This window comes from Macaca nemestrina, chromosome 14 (assembly GCF_043159975.1).
Source record: "Macaca nemestrina isolate mMacNem1 chromosome 14, mMacNem.hap1, whole genome shotgun sequence".
NCBI lineage: Eukaryota > Metazoa > Chordata > Mammalia > Primates > Cercopithecidae > Macaca > Macaca nemestrina.
Window position 1 is genome coordinate 53,136,290 of NC_092138.1, and position 19,343 is coordinate 53,155,632.

Below are 19,343 nucleotides of genomic sequence, written 5' to 3' on the forward strand. Positions count from 1 at the left end.
AAACCCACTGGAGCCATAAACTGAAAGGAATACTTAAATGGTAATTTTGGTGAACTGCTGAAAGGTGAGGGTGAACCATCGTTAGCAGGACAAACCCCTGGAGGCTGGAGGTTTGGGGCATTAGGGGACATATTTTCACAGGTTTTACTATCCAGAAACCCAGCAAGATCTTCGCTGTTAACTGTGATCATTATAAAAAATGCTTAGCATAGGGCTTGACTAGTAAAAACTCAGAGAAAGGTGTTTACATTACTTTTATCATCTTATTATTTCATTATTTATCACAATCTGATTGATATTACAGATAAGGTCATGCCTGCATAATTCACTAGATATTGTAAAGTCTAGAAAAACAAACAAAATTTATAAAGAATTATAATTGAGATGCTGGGAAGAGATAAAATGAAAATATAAATATTTAATTAAAACAAGAAAAACAGAAAAAGAGGAAGTAAAATAAACAAATGAGAAGGGTAATGAATAGAAGGCAGATATGTGCACAGTAGATATTAACCCAACTAAATTAATTATCATTTTAAATATGAATGGTCTAAATACACCAATTAAAAATGGAGACCACCCGCGGGGTGCAGTGGCTCATGCCTGTAATCCCAGAATTTTAGGAGGCCAAGATGGGTGAATTACGAGGTCAGGAGATCCAGACCATCCTGGCTAACACGGTGAAATCCTGTCTCTACTAAAAATACAAAACATTAGCCAGGCGTGGTGGCGGGCGCCTGTAGTCCCAGCTACTCAGGAGACTGAGACAGGAGAATGGCGTGAACCCGGGAGGCAGAGCTTGCCGTGATCCGAGATCGCACCACTGCACTCCACCCTGGACGACAGAGCAAGACTCTGTCTCAAAAATAAAAAATAAAAAAAGACTGTCAGAGTGGATAAACAATATCCAACTTCATATTGTTTACAAGAAACCTACATTAAGTACAAAGACACAAATAAATCAAAAATAAAGAGATGGAGAAAGATATACTGTACTAACACCAATCAAAAAAAAAGCTGGAAGTATATTAATTTCTGAAAAAGCTACCTTCAGAAAAAGGAAGACTATTATGGAAAAGAAAAGCATTAAATAATGATAAAGTGATCAGTTATTTAAGACGGCATAATAATCCTAACTGAAGACAGCAGCAAAACACATGAGGCCAGAATTGATAAAACTGCAAGGAGAAATAGAGGAATCTACTATTATAGTCAGAGACTTTAACACACCTCTGTCAGTAATAGATCAAACAGACAGAATATAACAGTAAGGACACAGTTGACCTTAACAACACTATCACTCAACTTGTTCTTTTGACATTTATAGAATACTTCATCCAATAACAGCATAATACACATTTTTCTTCAGCTCATAGTCACCAATATATTCTGGGTCATAAAACACATCTTAACAGATAAAGAAGAATAGAAACCATACAAAGTTTAAAGACCACATGGAATTAAACTAGAGATAACAAAAAGATAGCTGGAAAATCTCCAAATATTTGCAAATTTAACAAAAGACTTCTAAATAACACAAAGGTTAAAGAATAAGTAGCAAGATAAATTTTAAAAATAATTTTAACAAGATGAAAATGAAAATTCAACTTACCAATATGTGTGGGATTTAGCAAAAGCAGTTCCTAAAGGTAAAATAATAGCATTAAATATATTTATTGGAAGAGAAAAAGGTATAAAATCAGTAATTTAATATTTTTCTCCTTGAGAAACTGGGGAAATGGTAATTTAAGTATAAGCAAGCATAATCAGAATGGAAATACATGACATTAAAAACAGGAAAATAGAAAAAAAAAAAATCAATGAAACCAAAAGCTGGTTCTTTAAAAAGTTCAGTAAAATTTATAACCAAAAAAAAAGGAAAAGACACAAATGAACAAGGTCAAAAAGGAGGATTCATCTCTACAGATCATATGATATTAAAAGTATAAAAAAGGAATACTATGAACAACACTATGCCCACAAGTTAGATAACTTGGATAAAACAGACCAATTCCTTGAAAGACAGAAACGACTAAAGCTCATACAAGGAGAAACAGATAACTTGAAAAGTTCCATGTCTATTGAAGAAATTGTATCAATAATCAATAAACTTCAAAAAGGAAAGCACCAAGCCCACATCTTTACTGGTGAATTCTGCCAAACATGTAATGAAGAAATGACACCAATTCTTCATATTTTTTTCCTAAAAAATGGCAGAGGGAAGGCTTCCTAATTTATCTCATAAGGCCAACTTTGCTCTAATATCAAAACCAGATTTAAAAAGTCACAAGATAGAAAACTACAGATCAGTAACTGACATAAGCTAGACACAAAATCTTCAATAAAATATTAACAAATTGAATCTAACAATATATAATGATAATAAACACGACAACCAAGTAGAGTTCATTCCAGTTATGCAAGCATGATTCAACATTCAAAAATTAGTGTAACCATCACATCAACAGGCTAAGGAAGAAAAGTCATATGGTTATATCAACTGACCTCAAAAAAAGCATGACAAAATCCAACATCCATTTATGCTTTTAAAAAAAGAACACAGTGTGAAGGTTAATATTAGGTGTCAACTTGATTGGATTAAGGAATGCCTAGATGGTGTGTGAATCAGTAGGTTGGGAGAAAAAAATTTCCCCTCAATGTGGGTGTTCACCATCCAATCCACTGCCTATCACTGAGGTGAGAACAAAGCAAGCCAAAGAGGGGGCATATTCATTGTTAAACTTCTCTTTCTGTAGTGGGATGCCTTTTCTCCTTCTGTCCTTGGACATCAGACTGCAGGTTCTTTGGACTTTGTACTCTGGAACTTGCATCAGTGGCTTCCCAGGGACTCTCAAGCCTTTGGCCTCAGACTGGGGGGGCTGCACTGTTGGCTTCCCTGGTTTTGAAGGTTTGAGACTAGGACTAAGCCATTTACTGGCTTATCTCATTCCACAGCTTACAGATGGCCTATTGTGGGACTTCACCTTTGTAATCATGTGAGCCAATTCTCCTTAATAAACTCCTTCGTGTGTGTGTGTGTGTGTATATATGTGTGTGTGTGTGTGTGTGTGTGTCCTACTTGTTCTGTCCCTCTGTGGAGCCCCAACTATTACACTCACAACTTAGGAATATAGAAGAGAACATTCTCAGCTTAATAAAGAACACCTACACAAAACCTACAACCAAACTCATACTTGATGATGACAGACTGGGCGTTTACCCCACCAAGATCAGGAATGAGGCATGGATATCCTCTCCTACCACTCCTGTTCAATATCTTTTTTTTTTTTGAACTAGATTTATTTCAAGTCATTTTCAATGCTTATAAAATCAATTGTAAAATGTTAAAAACCTGGGGGATTTTATTCACCAGCTGAAGGACTCACCGTTATCTGAAAAAACAGCAATGAATAAGCAAACTAGAAACAAACAAAAACCAAACACAACAAAACAAACAGCAAATTGTTCAATATCTTAATGGTAGCCCTAACTTGTGCAATATAACCAGAGAAAACTATAAACAGATACATATTGGAAAGGGAGAAAAGAAACTATTATTTGACATGATTATCCATGTAGAAAAACCGCAAAGAATCTACAAGGAGAGAAGACTGAAATGATCCCTGTTGTAATAGATTAGGATGGGAGACATCAGTCTGAACTCATTTTTAGCTCAGTATTGACACAAATGGTTGCATACAGAGATGTTTATAAATATGTGTATTCACATGAGTTAGTTTTCAAACATTTATTTCCTTCTCTGTCAGCTGACAAGCCTTAGAAGCAATAACATTCCAGTAGCAACCAGCACACCTATACCCAGATGTTGATTTCTGATACAATAAAAAGAGCCAGAAATTCTTGGAGAAATGGTCTCAAGCAGGAAATATATGAGATAATTCTAGACCATCCAATAGTGCCAGAAAGTAAGTATGCAAAAAACCACAATGAGAGGTAGGTCAAAGGAATACAGAAGGCCACTTAAGAGTTCTTATTGACCAAAGCTGGACAATGTAAGCAACAAAATAAATTATTAGATCATAAACCAAAGTATAAAATAAGCACTCATGGGTCAATACTGGTTTATATAAATGATTGAATGGATAAACAACTCTCCCATGCAAAAGAATTCAAAATTATTTATATAATAACGATTTCACCCTAAAGAAGGTTGAGCATAACTCCTCACTCCTTGAGTAGGACTGTGCAGATTGACTTTCTTACAAAGAGTACAGTAATGAAAGTGGTGGCCGGAAGGGAAGAAACTTTACAGTGAAAAATCCTGACAAACACTGCCTCAGCTAGATGATTAAGGTTAATATCAGGAGTGATATGTCATATTGGCAATATATACCCTTGATACGAAGTGATAATAATAGTGCTCTACCTCTGCGATCTTCCTCTCAAAAGGCCGTAACTCCAGTCTATCAGAGAAAAATATCAGGCAAACCCCAACTGAGGGACATTATACAAAATGCTTGACAAGTATTCATCAAAAATGTAAAGGTCATCCAAAACAAGGAAATCTCAGACACTTTCACAGCCAAAAGGAGCCTAAGGAGACATCATGACTAAATGTAATGTAATATCCTAGATTGGCTCCTGGACCCAATAAAAAGACACTAGGTAAAAATTATGGAAATCACAATAAAGTATTGACTTTAGTTAATAGTCAATATTTTTCATTAATTATAATAGTTGTATTATGCTAATGTAAGATATTAATATAGGAATCTGGGTGTGGGGTATATGTGGGAACTCTATACTATCTTCATAATATTTATGTAAATCTAAAACTATTCTAAAATAAAAAGACTATTTTAGAATAAAAGGTTACAATTTAAAAATATTTTTAACATAGCATATTCTTCTCACCTCTCCTCATTGTGATATTATCTTGGTCAGACATGAGCGTCCTTCTCCATTTGACAAAATCTGAGACATGACTTCTTCTATAGCATCATCTTCAACCTCTCCAGACAGTGTTTATTTTTTCTCCTTCTCCTGATGCCAGGGCAATTATCTCATAACAATGTAATCATATGCTTGCCTTTTTCCACTGTATGCTGAGCTCTCTGTGGCCTCCACAACGTCTTCGTGTTCTCTCTAATGCTACTCCAGCAAAATGCTAAACATAGTAGAGTCACTCAATTCATGTTTCTTGCCTAAACAGAAGTTCATTTTTTGTAATGCTTTGGAATTTTTTTGAGTTCACATATATTATTTTCATACTTCATCCTAGCCACCTTGTGTGTTGACAATCAACTACTTTTGCCATTTATAAATGAGTAAATTAAAACTCAGAGAGTGGAAAATATTATTCCTAATTTATACAACTTCAAGTGCTGGAAAAATAAAAGCATTTATTTCAGTTCTTATGACTCTACATCTACTTTCCTTCCCCAAGTATAAATAGAAAGGTAGGGCTTTTCACCTGGGGTACAATTTTGGCACTGTACACTGCTATCTCTGATCTTGGGCAAGTCACTAAATCCAGGTGAACCTCAACGCCCTCATACATTTTAACAGGAACTAATGATAACATATATGCTTTATATATATTTGCACATATATATGCACACATATATATATACATACATATACACACATACACACACACACACACACACACACACATGCCACAGTCAATGTGCTCTATTTGGGCCAAAACATGGGTTCTTTTTTGGAGTTATCCTCCTCTTTAAAATATAAGCCCAATGGCAAGAAGCCAGTCATCTATTCAAGATGGCCATTTGGACTATATGACCTCTAAGTTCCTTTCCACACATTCTCTTTTATAGTCTTTATTTTCTTTGCAGTCCCCAAGTAGTGCAGCATACAACATCAGAGTTTCAATAAAGGCTGGCTGACTGAAGCTTTCAAACTCCCAACACAATCACGTTTATGTTGCCAACTTTTATTCAGTTTGTGATTTATGGGCATATGGAGTGTTTTGCATCCCAGAGTTTCCTCTTTTGAGTCATGATTTGCAAATGGATATAATAACCCATAAACTGATATCAGCATCAAAACAGAGCCATCCAACTCGAGTAATAGATGGCCTTCAGAGGAAAAAGACACTAGCCCATTAGGAAGGGCACAAACAACAAGCAAGGGAGTGTGAACAACAGCCTTCATAAAGTCAGAGTTTCTCAGTTCATTCCACACATTCCGTCCATTCTAAGATAATGTGTGTGACGAGGGCACAATCTAATCAGACTCTCACTCTCCCTTGGCAAGGCAGGCTTGCAACAATAGACTAAACCTCAGCCCTGCCAACCCCAAATAGGCATGCCAGTCTGCCTCATTCCAGATTTGTGGCTTGTCTCCACAAAGTAATAGTGATTCTCTTGTCTGTACCAATTGCAGGCTGCAGATGGGTAGCCTAATGCTGTAATTTCGGACTAAATTCTCCACAGATGAACTGGAAAATTTCCTCACTCATTCAGAAATATGCCAGCCAGCTGTCAGATCTCCAGGACTCCTTCACTTGCCCAGATCACCAATGAACAGACGGCGTTCACCATGATGATTAGGCTGTGTTTTCAGTTCAAATCTTTTTCTCCTAATGATTTAATCTATTTTTCTTTCTTCGAAGAGTCTGGAGAATGGTCATTGGAAATTTCTTAACCAGAGGATTCTTTAAGAAAGCAACTGAGAAAACTGCTGAAACTCTCTTGGGATTAGGGAAAAAAAAGTGTATGTCTATGAGCTGTTCATTGGCCATGACCCCATTCCATGCCAATCATTCTTCCAAGGTACCCAGTAGAGGACACCTTTTTTGTGCCAATAGAGACAGGGAATGGGGAAGCAGATGCCTGCTAACTACTTGACTGCCACTGCCCATAAAGGATACAACATAATTTTAGGGGACTCCAAAAGCCAATATACAACATTTAAGTAGAACAAGAAATAAGTGATAAATGTACTATAAAAAGTATGAAAGGAAAGAAGAACCAATCTTAGTTTCATTTATAAGATATGGGAACATTGCTCAGTCTCAAATGTCTTTTTTGCCTTTCCATGTTTAAGTGAATAAAGAGAACTTTAAAACATGTCCTACATGTAGGTTTTATTGTGGCTTGGTAGAATTTTTTCTTCCTTTAGCATTTGACCAGTGTATAATTCGTTCACAAACATCTGAGTGTCCATTCACAGGGTCTTTCTTTATGGAGTGGAGATTTTGACAAATCCAAAAATTCTTTTTGAATGTGTTTCTCTCAGGGCTCTTCCTCGTCAATTATTAGTCTAAATGATTCACTCACAGATACCTTCCCAGGGAGCCCAAGTTTGGGGGTTAAATAAAGTCTAAAACCTGGCTCTGTCATTTACAGTGTGAAAGACATTTGGAAAGTTATTTAACTTTTCATAGCCTTAATTTCCTCATCTTTCAGAGTTATTGTGAGGCCTCTGCACATGCTGTCAAGCCCCTGCCAAAAACTCCCCAATGACTTCCCACAGAAACTATATAGAGTCTACCAGGCCTGTTAAATCTGGCCGCTGCCTACATTTTTCAATCCCATCTCATTCTACTCTCTTCCTTACACAACATGTCAAGGACTCTGGCTTACTTTCTGTTTCTTAAACATGCCAAAGACTTGCCTCTCTCACGGCCTTCTCATGTCTCGTCTTCTCTACCTGAATTTCCTTGCTCCCTGTACCAGGGCTGGTTTCTTAACCTTCAGGTTTCATCGCTAGTATAGTCATGCCCTGTGTAACAATGTTCCCATGAAGGACAGATCACATATGCAACAGTGGTCACATAAGATTATAACAGAGCTAAAATTCTTATTGCTAGTATGTCTTATACTATGCTTTTTATTGTTGTTTTAGAGTATACTCCTTCTGTGTGTGTGTATATATGTGTGTGTATATATACACACATATACACATACACACACACACATATATATATATATAGAGAGAGAGAGAACCGTCAAACAGCCTCACATAGGTCCTTCAGGACATATTCCAAAAGAAAGCATTGTTATCATAGCAGATGACAACTCCATATGTGTTATTGCTCCTGAAGACCTCCCAGTGGGACAAGATATGGAGGTTGAAAACAATGATATTAATGATCCTGGTTGTCTATAGGTATAGACTAATGTGTATGCTTATGTCTTAATTTTTAACAAAAAAAGTTTCTAAAGTAAAAATAATTAAAAACAAAAATGTTTTTAAACAGAAAAGCTTATAAAGATATTTTAAAATATTTTTGTACAGCTGTACAATGTGTTTGTGTTTTAAGCTAAGTGTTATCACAAAAGAGCCAAAAAGTTAACAAAAATTTAAAAGTTTATAAAGGAAAAAAGCTACAGAAATATAAGGTTAATATTGAAGAAAATTTTTTTTTTTACATTTAGTGTAGCTTAGTAGTACAGTGTTTATAAAGTGTACAGTGGTGTACAGTAACATCCTAGGCCTTCACGTCCACTCACCACTCACTGACTCACCCAGAGCAACTTCCAGTCCTGCAAGTTCTATTTATGGTAAGTGTCCTTATACGTGTGTGCCATTTGTTATCTTTTATACTGATTTTACTGTACATTTTCTATGTTTAAATATATTTAGAAACATAAATACTTACCATTGTGTTACAGTTGCCTACAGTATACACTCTTTTGAATCTAATATCCCAGGAATGTGTCTGAATAAGTAATTTTAGATTTTCACACAATAGTTCTAATGTGTAAGAGTAATCGCGTAAAGAAAGAGAAAATGAAGAGACTGTGCCTGGGTTTAATCCCTATATAAAGGAGGCAGCAACATGAAGACTCTCGAGGGTATTAAGGGGCTCATAGGATTTATATTCATAGTAAACAGGGACAGGTAGGAGCTAACATTTATTGAGCATAACAGTAACATACTGTAAAGGTCTGTAGGCTAGGAGCAACAGGCCATATCATATAGTCTAGGTGTGTAGTAGGCTACATCATCTAGGTTTGTGTAAGTTCACTCTATGATGTTCACACAATGACAAAATTGCCTAAGGATGCATTTCTTTGAATGTATACAACATATATCTTCATTATACAAGTTCTTTTCTTTGTCCTGTCATTGTGCCTATTGGTTGTCTTTATAGCTTTTCACACAATTTGTGTTTATATATTTGCTTCTTATTACCTCCCTCCTTCACAGAGGTAGACACTGTCTGCCTGGAAGATTTCCTTTCTCACAACTCTGTTGCTTTGAGTACTTGCTTTTCCTTAGTGACACCACTTAGACTTCCTAGACTAAGTTAAATTCCCTTTATATATATTTCCTTAGCACCTTGTAGTTTCCTTCTGAACCCTCAAAATACTTCTACTTCCTTGGCCATTGTTTCTTTTTCCTAATATAGTTGCATGAGAAGAGGCTCCAAGTCTGTCTTGTACTATGTCCCCGCTGCTCAATATAGTACCTGACACCTAGAAGAGGCTCAATAAATGTTACCTCCTATCTGTCCCCATGTTGTTATGAATTGTAAGTCCCATGAGTCCCTTAATATTCCTCTCAAATCTTCATGTTGCTGCCTTCTTTACATGGGATAAAACCCATGCAGTCTCTTCATTTTCTTTTATTCTCCTGTACTTCAGAACTATCGTGTGAAAATCTACAATTGCTTATTCAGACACATTCTTTGGATATTAGATGCAAAAAGTGTGTAAACACAGAGCAAGCACAAGGTGTAGAATGTGAGGTAGGATGCTCACCCATTTCCTTTGATGGTTTAGGGTGGGTAAGCAATTATACATGTATATACTTACTAAGCAAACATGACCCAGTGGTTTCTGAGAAGCTTCTGATAAATGTATCTCTTTCGTAATTTTACAGTTACATCTTGTCTTCTCTAGCATTTACATTTTCCTCCTATCTTTCCCTCTTACCTCTCCACAGCAGCCTGGTTTTCACTTTTTGTATCTTCTAGCAGTGGGCATTGTGCCCAAACACCAAGCCTAAGGTGGCTACAGTGGTTTGCCCTTCTCTGTTGGAAATCATGTCCTCAAAATAATCCCCAGTTGGTGAGATTGTTGTCACATGACCAAATCCAAATCAAGCTGTCCAATGAAGAAGACCACTAAATGTTCTAGATATGCCAAAATTAAATAACGGGATATGGACATCCACAGACTACTGATAAAAATGTTTTATTCGTCTACTAGAGGACTTCCCATGTTTAAAGTCATCCTCATCTCTGAGCTGTGGCAATTAAAAACAAAGCTATATTCTTTTTGATCATTTCATTATAATAAAATAATAGGTCTTTTCCTTCACATCCACAATTATAGCTTTCTACCCCTCCCCCAAAAAATTATTCTTCTATTTAGTCCCAAGCAAAATAAAATTAAAGTTTGAGAAGCTGTATGACAATCAACAGAAATGCTATCCAGAGAACAATAGCAATCCTATAATGGTAAAAAGTTAATTATATTAACACTTGCAGAATTTTAAAGTGTCAGAATAATAGAGCAAATTAATTGAAATGAAACTGAGCCTTGAAATGCTTAAGCTTTCACAGGAGCACAAAAATTTATATTTCAATAAGCTTTTAACATAACGTTACTTTAAGAACAAACAACATGTAAAATGGCCAAGTACCAACATTCTCAGCTAAACAGAAAAGCATCTCTGAGACGTTTGGTATAGGGAAAAATGCAGACCCTGCTGATAAGGTAATGGTAGATATTCATTCCTGACTACAGCAATGAAAAAAACAGTTCTTTGAAATACAGGTATTGCTCAAGTTACAAAGAATTAGGCAATATTACAAACCTAACAATGTTTTCTTGTCTAGGAGGGTTACATTTTCTTTCCTTACCTTCCTGTGTTCTATATTTATCTCTTAGACATGGCAAACAACTCTATCCTTCTGGTCAAAGAAGCTAGATTTTAATCCTGATGGTGTGACACTGAGCAAGGAACTTCATTTTCTGAACCTCAGCTCTTTGTCGAACTATGCCTTATAGATTTCTCATAATACTTATGGACTAAGCAAAGTAAGGTGTGCAAAGCTCTTGGCATAAAGCCTTGCATATATTGTATGCCCAATAAATGATGGTGACTGTTACCATTTTCATCTTTTATTCTAGGAAAATAGAAAATACACATCTCTTGTGGTCTTGTGACTTTAAATGTGTCCTCTTTGCCAATCTTCACGGCACTCAGTTTTATAGTTCTCAAATAAATTCCATTACACCAGCTTCAAAATGTTTAGAAGCAGTAGTTCACAAAACTGACAGACAGTCATCATTTAAAAACGAAAGAATCATGGATGACCTAAAATATCACAGCAGTCACTCGAGCACTGAAGTTCAAAAACTTCAGTAAAATGCTATCTCTTTCGATGATCACTCACAGCAATGCAATTGCAAAGACAATTGCAAATTTGTTCATAAATCAAGGGGAAGTTTTTAAAACGGGCCATCTAAATAGGCAACAATATATTTATATTAATTTTAAAAATCATTTTGAAAATTTAAAATGTTTTCTAGTCCTGAAAGTCCTTGTGGGTTCCCTGGGGGAAAAAAAAAATGTCATCATTACATGCCAGTTTGTAAAACCAAAGTTATAGAGGAAAAGAATTTTTTGAGTGTTGTTCTAGAAAGCAGATTCATCTGCAGAGGCTAGAGGTGAAACTGAACTGTACCCACATTTTACAATCTATTTATTCCTATTTAAAATGCATATAAAAATCAATGCTTTAAAGAAAACAGGGTGAAAGGAATTACAGGAGGGAAAAACTCACTCCCATATTTTCTTTGTCTTTTTTCTTGGTTTTGCATATTTTTTCAATAATTCTTTGGGAAGTTTGTCATAACCTGTCCAAGGTCAAAATCAAACCTATGGAGCTAAGTCAGGTAATATAAAAAAAATTATCTGGCCATGTGTAAGAAAATACGGAAAAGGCCGGACACGGTGGCTCAAGCCTGTAATCCCAGCACTTTGGGAGGCCAAGACGGGCGGATCTTGAGGTCAGGAGATTGAGACCATCCTGGCTAATGTGGTGAAACCCTGTCTCTACTTAAAAAATACAAAAAAAACTAGCCAGGCGAGGTGGCGGGCGCCTGTAGTCCCAGCTACTCGCGAGGCTGAGGCAGTAGAATGGCATGAACCCGGGAGGCGGAGCTTGCAGTGAGCTGAGATCCGGTCACAGCACTCCAGCCTGGGCAACAGAGCGAGACTCCGTCTCAAAAAAAAAAAAAAAAAAAGAAAGAAAAAAAAATACACAATGGTAGGAACTATGGTGGACTAAAGAGCAAATGCTCCTTATAATAAGGGTGTAACTTCTATAGAGTTCCAAATGATCATTACCATAAAAAGACATGTGTTCCATATCTTCTAATTTTTAATCAACTAGAAAACTAGAACTTTATATAAAATCTAATCTTTCAGTGATGCAACTGTTTAAATTAACAAAGAAAACCCACCATGCAAGCTAAACAAAACATATCTCTGAGCCAAATTCATCCCCAGATTCCAATTTGCAACCATCAATATTTAGGGACAACTGAGAGGCAAACAGAACCAAACTGCTGGGTGGTCTGTAGAAACCTTTGTCTCACCACATGGGTTGGGAGATTGAAGAGTTTGAGACCCACTGCCCTAACATAGTAGCATGAACGAACATGATCTCAAGAATATCTAGTTGTTCATTTTGACCAAGGGTTATTTAAATTGGATAAGGATTAAAATTAATTACAGCCTTCTTACAGCTGAGTAGCTCAGTAAGCACTGCTTGGAATTATCTTACATCTTGATGTCTATCTACACATACAAACCACCCAGCAAGTCACTAATTGGCATGTTCTGCAGAAGTCTCTGGAGAGAAACTAAGAAACTGAGCACTTGCTAGCTTCTGTATGCTCCTCAAGCATGCTTTCCCTGGAGATGGGAGTTGTCACGGGACACTTTGATCACTGGAGGCTCTGGGGTTCCTCCTTACTTTCAGTATGTCCAGACTTTAACAGAAACACAATATTGTACCAAATCTAATCTTACATTTTTTAATACTTATGAGGAAGCAAAATAGAATGGACAATTAAAAATCTATGGAGGTCGATTGATTTCCTCTACTAGCAATTATGCCTTATAATTGTTTGCTGAAGGAAAAATTGGCATTTTACAAAGCCAATGACTGGCTGGAATTTTGTGCTTACTGAACCTCTGCGGATTTAGAGTTTGGGTTTGGATAAAAACCAAGAGTTGGAGCAGCACTTGAGAAGCCTCTCCAAAGCCTTTTATCTAGAAGCTGGCTGGTGAGTTCACGAGGTTTCTGACATTTCTCCCATCCGAACCAGGCTGGAACCCCACTGTAATCAAAATTCACAATGTTCCAGAACCTAGACTTTGTTTCTCATTAAAAACCCAACAGACAAAAAAATCCAGGAGGCCTGCTAGCCAAACCTTTTCACACGGCAGGGAAGGTTTGCATTCAGTTTTATTTCAAGTTAGCAGACTAGGTCGGGACTCATTTTGAAGGCTGATGAAAGACTGAGAGCCTGCGTTTCATCTTCTGATTAATCCAAAATTAAACAATTCAGAGATTTTCATCACTTGGTCTTTTCTTTTAAAACATATGTGACAGATAATAAATAGCCATCTCTAGCACACATAGCAGGATGCATTGTGTTTGCCTGCAGGCTCTTTGTGGGCCATTCTTAAGCTTATTCTAAGATCAGATAGTAAATCACAATTTCCTTTTAAGGGACTATTACAATTTTCACCTCTTATTGAAACTAAAATGTGTATTTTTCACTACTTGAACATTACTTACCTGCTGTTCATAGTCTCTATAAAAAATCTGTCATCTTATTTAGAAAAAAAATTGAAGTGAATATGTGATTTATGCAATTCTTGTAACACAGGAAACGAAAAGGAAATTAGGCATATATTGCAAGGCTCATTAGTTGCATTTGAGTTAAACATAAATCTTTGGAAATAAAAAAGTATTTTGCAATTCCAAGGTTTTGTTTCCTAATCAAAACTTTAAAATTAAAAGATTTTGTAAAGAATAAATAAGCAACACTTCAGGAAATGAATGTGAAATTCAATATAACAAGCAACAGTATGGATATTTCAGGGAGACAAATGACAGTCCCTCTAGATAAAGTGCTTGTGACCATCCTACCATCCTATTCACCCATCTTCAATAAGCTCACCTTTTGTAACCACCTCAATTCCCTTCCATTCTGGTTTCCCTGATGTCCTCTACCTTTCTACTTCCAAGCACAGTAAGGAATTTCATCACTCAAGTCCCCATAGGAGTTTCTTTTTTTTTTTTTTTTTTTTTTGAGATGGAGTCTTGCTCTGTTGCCCAGGCTGGAGGGCAATGGCATGAGCTCAGCTCACTGCAACCTCCATCTCCTGGGTTCAAAAGATTCTCCTGCCTCAGCCTTCTCAGTAGCTGGGATTACAGGTATGTGCCACCATGCCCAGCTAATTTTTGTATTTTAGTAGACACAGGGTTTCACCAGGTTGGTCAGGCTGGTCTCGAACTCCTGACCTCGTGATCCGCCCGCCTTGGCCTCCCAAAGTGCTGGGATTACAGGCATGAGCCACCACGCCCAGCCTCTATCTGTCTTTTCTATGATTATTATTATTTTTTTTTTAGATGGAGTCTCACTCTGTCTCCAGGCTGGAGTACAATGGCGTGATCTCGGCTCACTGCAACCTCTGCCACCAGGGTTCAAGTGATTCTCCTGCCTCAGCCTCTTGAGTAGCTGGGATTACAGGCGCACGCCACCACGCCCAGCTAATTTTTGTATTTTTAGTACAGACGGGAATCTCACCATGTTGGCCAGGATAGTCTCAATCTCTTGACCTCACGATCCGACTGCCTTGGCTCATGATCCGACCCAAAGTGCTGGTATTACAGGTGTGAGCCACCACACCCAGGCTCTATCTATCTTTTCTAATTCACTACAATCCATTTTGATTAGTTGTTTCTCTGGATGCCTTCCTCAAAGACTAATCTCCTCAAGGACTAAAGCTTAATTGTCTTTTTATCCCCACCATAGAGCAAAACACCTGATATTTCTTTTGTATAAGCACTTGTTTATTTACACACTGAATTTGCAAATGAATATTTTGAGATGCTTTAAAAAACAGAGGTTCTTACAATTTGCTGGAATAAAAGATAAAGCCATAAGTAAAACAGAACAGAGTAAAAGTAAGAGGTGATTAGTTGGTGCCCAGACAGTTGCTATAGTATATCAGTCAGGGTGTCAGCAGGAATCTTACGGCACACTCAAATTGAATCCATTAAGTACAGTTTAATAAAGAGACTATTTGCAAAGGTGTCAGAAGGATCTAAGAAATGAAAAATAAAAAGTGGGCAGTGGAGTGCCTCCAGAAAAGTAACAAGGAAAAACTCTGGGAGTTTTTACTACTCTCACTCAGTCTGAAGGGCAAGATGAGGAGGTTGTTAGTGGTAGCCAGAGAAAGAGCTCTGTAGAGAGGGCCCCGATAGGAGGTGTGGACTTATTAACAGAAGTAACTAACCTGCCGAGAGCTCAGAGAGTAAGTAGCTAGTCTCACTCTCTCCACTCCTTTAGATATCTTTCTGGAACCTCTCATGGGCCAAATTTAATGGAAGCCCAAGGGCAGAGAAATCCCTTGATACAGTTCATATGAATCAGGCCCCAGAGCAGGGAGCAGGTTGCAGAAAGAGCGGGAAGGAGAAGACATCTAACACACAGTATAATCTTGCAAATTCATTTCTGCACATTTTAGCAACCAGCCAGAAAATGAGAGGCCTAATTCGTTTCAAAAATCTGTGCATTTATCATTAATAGCATATCAATTGTTTGTGAAAAGACACAGAGACTTGAGATAAAAATCTCCCATGGGAAGTTCAGAGTGACTTTGGTCGAGTTCCTTCTTGGAGCATGCACGGAGGCACACTGAGGGCACGGTGTACAGAGCAATTGAGAAGTAATTCTGCAAGTGCACAATAATGGGTTATAAACCTACTGGTCTCATGGCTTGATAATCTAAGGCTAAATTTTAGAGAACTTGGAGAAACTGTCAAACTGAATATCCTTGATATGGTTTGGCTCTGGGCCCCCACCCAAATCTCATCTCGAATTGTAATCGCCATGTATCCAGGGAGGGACCTGGACGAGGTGATTGGATCATGGGGGCGGTTTCCCCCATGCTGTTCTCATGGTGGTGAGGGAGTTCTCATGAGATCTGATGGTTTAAAAGTGGTCCTTTCCCCTTCACTCTCTCTGTCCTGCTGCCACGAGAAAAGACCTTGCTTCCCCTTCACCTCTGCCATGATTCTAAGTTTCCTGAGGCCTTCTGAGCCATGCAGAACTGTCAGTCAATTAAACCTTTTTTCAGCCGGGCGCGGTGGCTCACGCCTGTAATCCCAGCACTTTGGAAGGCCAAGGCGGGCGGATCACGAAGGCAGAAGATCGAGACCATCCTGGCTAACACGGTGAAAACCCGTCTCTACTAAAAATACAAAAAATTAGCCGGGCATAGTGGCGGGCGCCTGTAGTCCCAGCTACTCAGGAGGCTGAGGCGGGAGAATGGCGTGAACCTGGGAGGTGCAGCTTGCAGTGAGCAGAGATTGCGCCACTGCACTCCAGCCTGGGAGACAGAGCGAGACTCCATTTCAAAAAACAAAACAAACAAACAAACACCATTTTTCTACATAATTTACCCAGTCTCAAGTAATGATTTCTACTATGTGAAAATGGACTAATACAATCTTTTATGTAATTCTCTATGAGTATCATCCACTTTCTAACAAAGATTTTTAAAACAGTTGAACAACAGTGAAGATTCTCTGACAAAGGCCAGGATCACATCTGAATGAAAATAAAGCTGTAAGCTTACTTTCTCAAACGCGTGGAAGATAGGGCCAGTTCCTGTGCGAAATGTAAGGTGCCTCATTCTGCTGTGTATCTGAATGGATGTTCAACACAAACCACCCCACACCCACAGACTCTCTGAAAGACTCAATCCACATGTTTTAAAAAGCAGAAATTATCATTCTACTCTGCTTTATGAGATCAACTTTTGTTGGTGTGTACAAACATCTTGTTGGATAGAAGAAATAAGTGCTAATGCTCAATAGCAGAGCAGGGTGACCGCAGTTAACAACGACAAACCGCAAATTACAAAACAACTAGAAGGGAGGATTTGAAATGTTCCCAACACACGGAAATGATAAATGCTCAAGTGATGGATATTCTAAATACCTTGACTTGATTATGATACATTCTATGCATGTAACAAAATAACTGATGCACCCCGTAAATATGTAAAATATTATGTATTGATTTTAAAAAGCAGAAATTGAAACCCACAATGGGGCACACTCCCAGTTTGTGCTTTGTTCATCTTTGCTACCAAACAGATGCCACAAGAAAGCATTTTCTTCTCCTTAGTATATATTCTGAAAGAAACCAGTTATTTTACTCCTTGTTACAATTTAAAAAAAAAAAAAAGCTAATGTCCCCTTCTGGTGTTCTAATCATCATCATCACTCACAGTTTTAAATTGCTTACTAAAGTGCCAGACATTCTACTGAGTACTTTATATGCCTTACCTCATTTACATTTTATGCAAATATCACCATTTACATTTTACAGGTGAGGAGACTGAGGAACAGAAAGCTTAAGTAATGTGCTCAAAGTCATCCAGCAGGCAAGAGGATTTAAACTTTCAAAGTCTGGTTTCAGAGACCCGCCTCTACACTGCCACACAATTTCAACACTGTAGTCTAACATGAGACAGGGAAAGTAGATTGGAAAGGCTTCCTGGGAAATGAGAAATGACAGAACCAAGAATTGTTGCCCAAATAACACCTGTAGCTGAACACTTCCCAAAGCAGGATTCTACAAAACATCTTATCCCATAAGACACACCAGGAAAACAAGGATTTCAAGGATAGTGAAGCTGAAAAACACAGCATACTATCATTCTATTTTATGAGAAACAATACATATTATAATATTACAGGCTCTAATAAAATATTCATTAAAATATTTTTTCTCTTTCATTATCCAGATTGTACTAAAGTTATTTCATCAGTGAATTCATTCATTGCTTCATTCAATGAAATGACCTGTGTGTTCCTAAATCCAAAGGACTTCTGGGCAGCTCTAGACACAATAGACCTTGCCCTCCTTTTGAAACATGCTCTTTGCATGGCTGTGTAGGGGCCAAGGAAAAATTTCAACTTCAGCCTCTGAAAAATTTGCCGAAAATCAACTGACTAAAAGCAGATTAATAGGAGAAAAGGCATACAAATGTACTAACATGTGTGGGAGTCATACAAGATATAAGAACTCAAAACAATGGCCAGATAGTTGATACTTTTATGCCATTTTGAGGTTACAGAAAGAATGGGGGCTTGGATCATGGCAAAACAGGCTATCGGATGGGGAGAAAAGAAGTAACCAGCAAAGGCAGTGCTGTTCCATAGATGAAACGTCACAGGTAGCAGCCCTCAGAGAAGATATATGGCAAGTGTTTCTTTTAAACCTTTAAAGGTGTCAGACTCTCAGTCAATCTTTCCTAGATCTGGACAAGGGAGGGCCTCAGAGAAAACCTGACTGCATCAATGAAGATTCTCTACAGATACAAATCTTTCCCACAGAAGACAGCTTTACGAGGCTACTTCTGTTTGCAGGTTCTCTGAACAGCCATCTGAAAATATGTCAAAGAAGTATATTTTGGCTTTCATCAGCTTTTGCAATATAATGATCTTGGTTTCCTTCCTTCTATATATTTCTGGTTACTATTTCACTAGCTCATCCACCACCTGCCAGTCAACAATATTTGGAGTCCTCAGGCCTCAGCCCCAGGTCCTTTCCTTTTCTCGCTCAAGAGTCTCTCTCTAGATTACTGCATTCATAGCTTTAAAAATCCACTCACTTGCAGGTGACACCCACATTTAAATCAATATCCCAGACTTATTCTTTAAGTCTCAAAACCATGTTTCCAACCTATTTGAAATCATGTTTATGATGTCCCAATGTCCTCTCGAGTCCAATATATTCAAAGGAAAGCTTGTTATTTTCCTCCCAAACCTTGTGCCCCTCCTGTGGTGTGCTCTCAGGAAGTGATAGAGGGAAACATCAATTTACTTACTGATACCTGGGCATCATCTTGTGAATCTCTTTCCCTTATTACCCATATTCAATCATCATATCTTGTTGACTCTTAACTGTCTCAAAATCTATCAATTTTTTTATGTTGACAATTATAAGTATAGTCTAAGTTACCAAAATCATTTTCTTCGCCTTTTTGCAACAACATATAAACTGTCACATATATTTGTCCCTCAGTGTCCATTGTTTCTAGGGCTAGTTTACACAGGTCCCTTATATAAAATGGCATGGTAT

The 19,343-nt window shown here is 37.6% G+C and overlaps 1 long non-coding RNA gene across 3 annotated transcripts in view; it reads right to left on the reverse strand.

Annotated features, from left to right (window-relative positions):
• LOC105498408 (uncharacterized) overlaps positions 1-19,343 on the reverse strand; it is an 869,015-nt gene that overhangs the window by 836,478 nt on the left and 13,194 nt on the right. The window contains exons 1-2 of one of the 3 annotated variants that reach the window (XR_011612639.1): positions 4,876-5,584; positions 1,613-1,643 (exon numbers count right to left, since the gene is read on the reverse strand). The exons of the other annotated variants lie outside the window; for them this stretch is intronic. This is a non-coding gene — a long non-coding RNA (uncharacterized lncRNA). Of the gene's footprint in view, positions 1-1,612; positions 1,644-4,875; positions 5,585-19,343 lie in introns of those variants that run through there. 3 annotated transcript variants of the gene reach the window in all.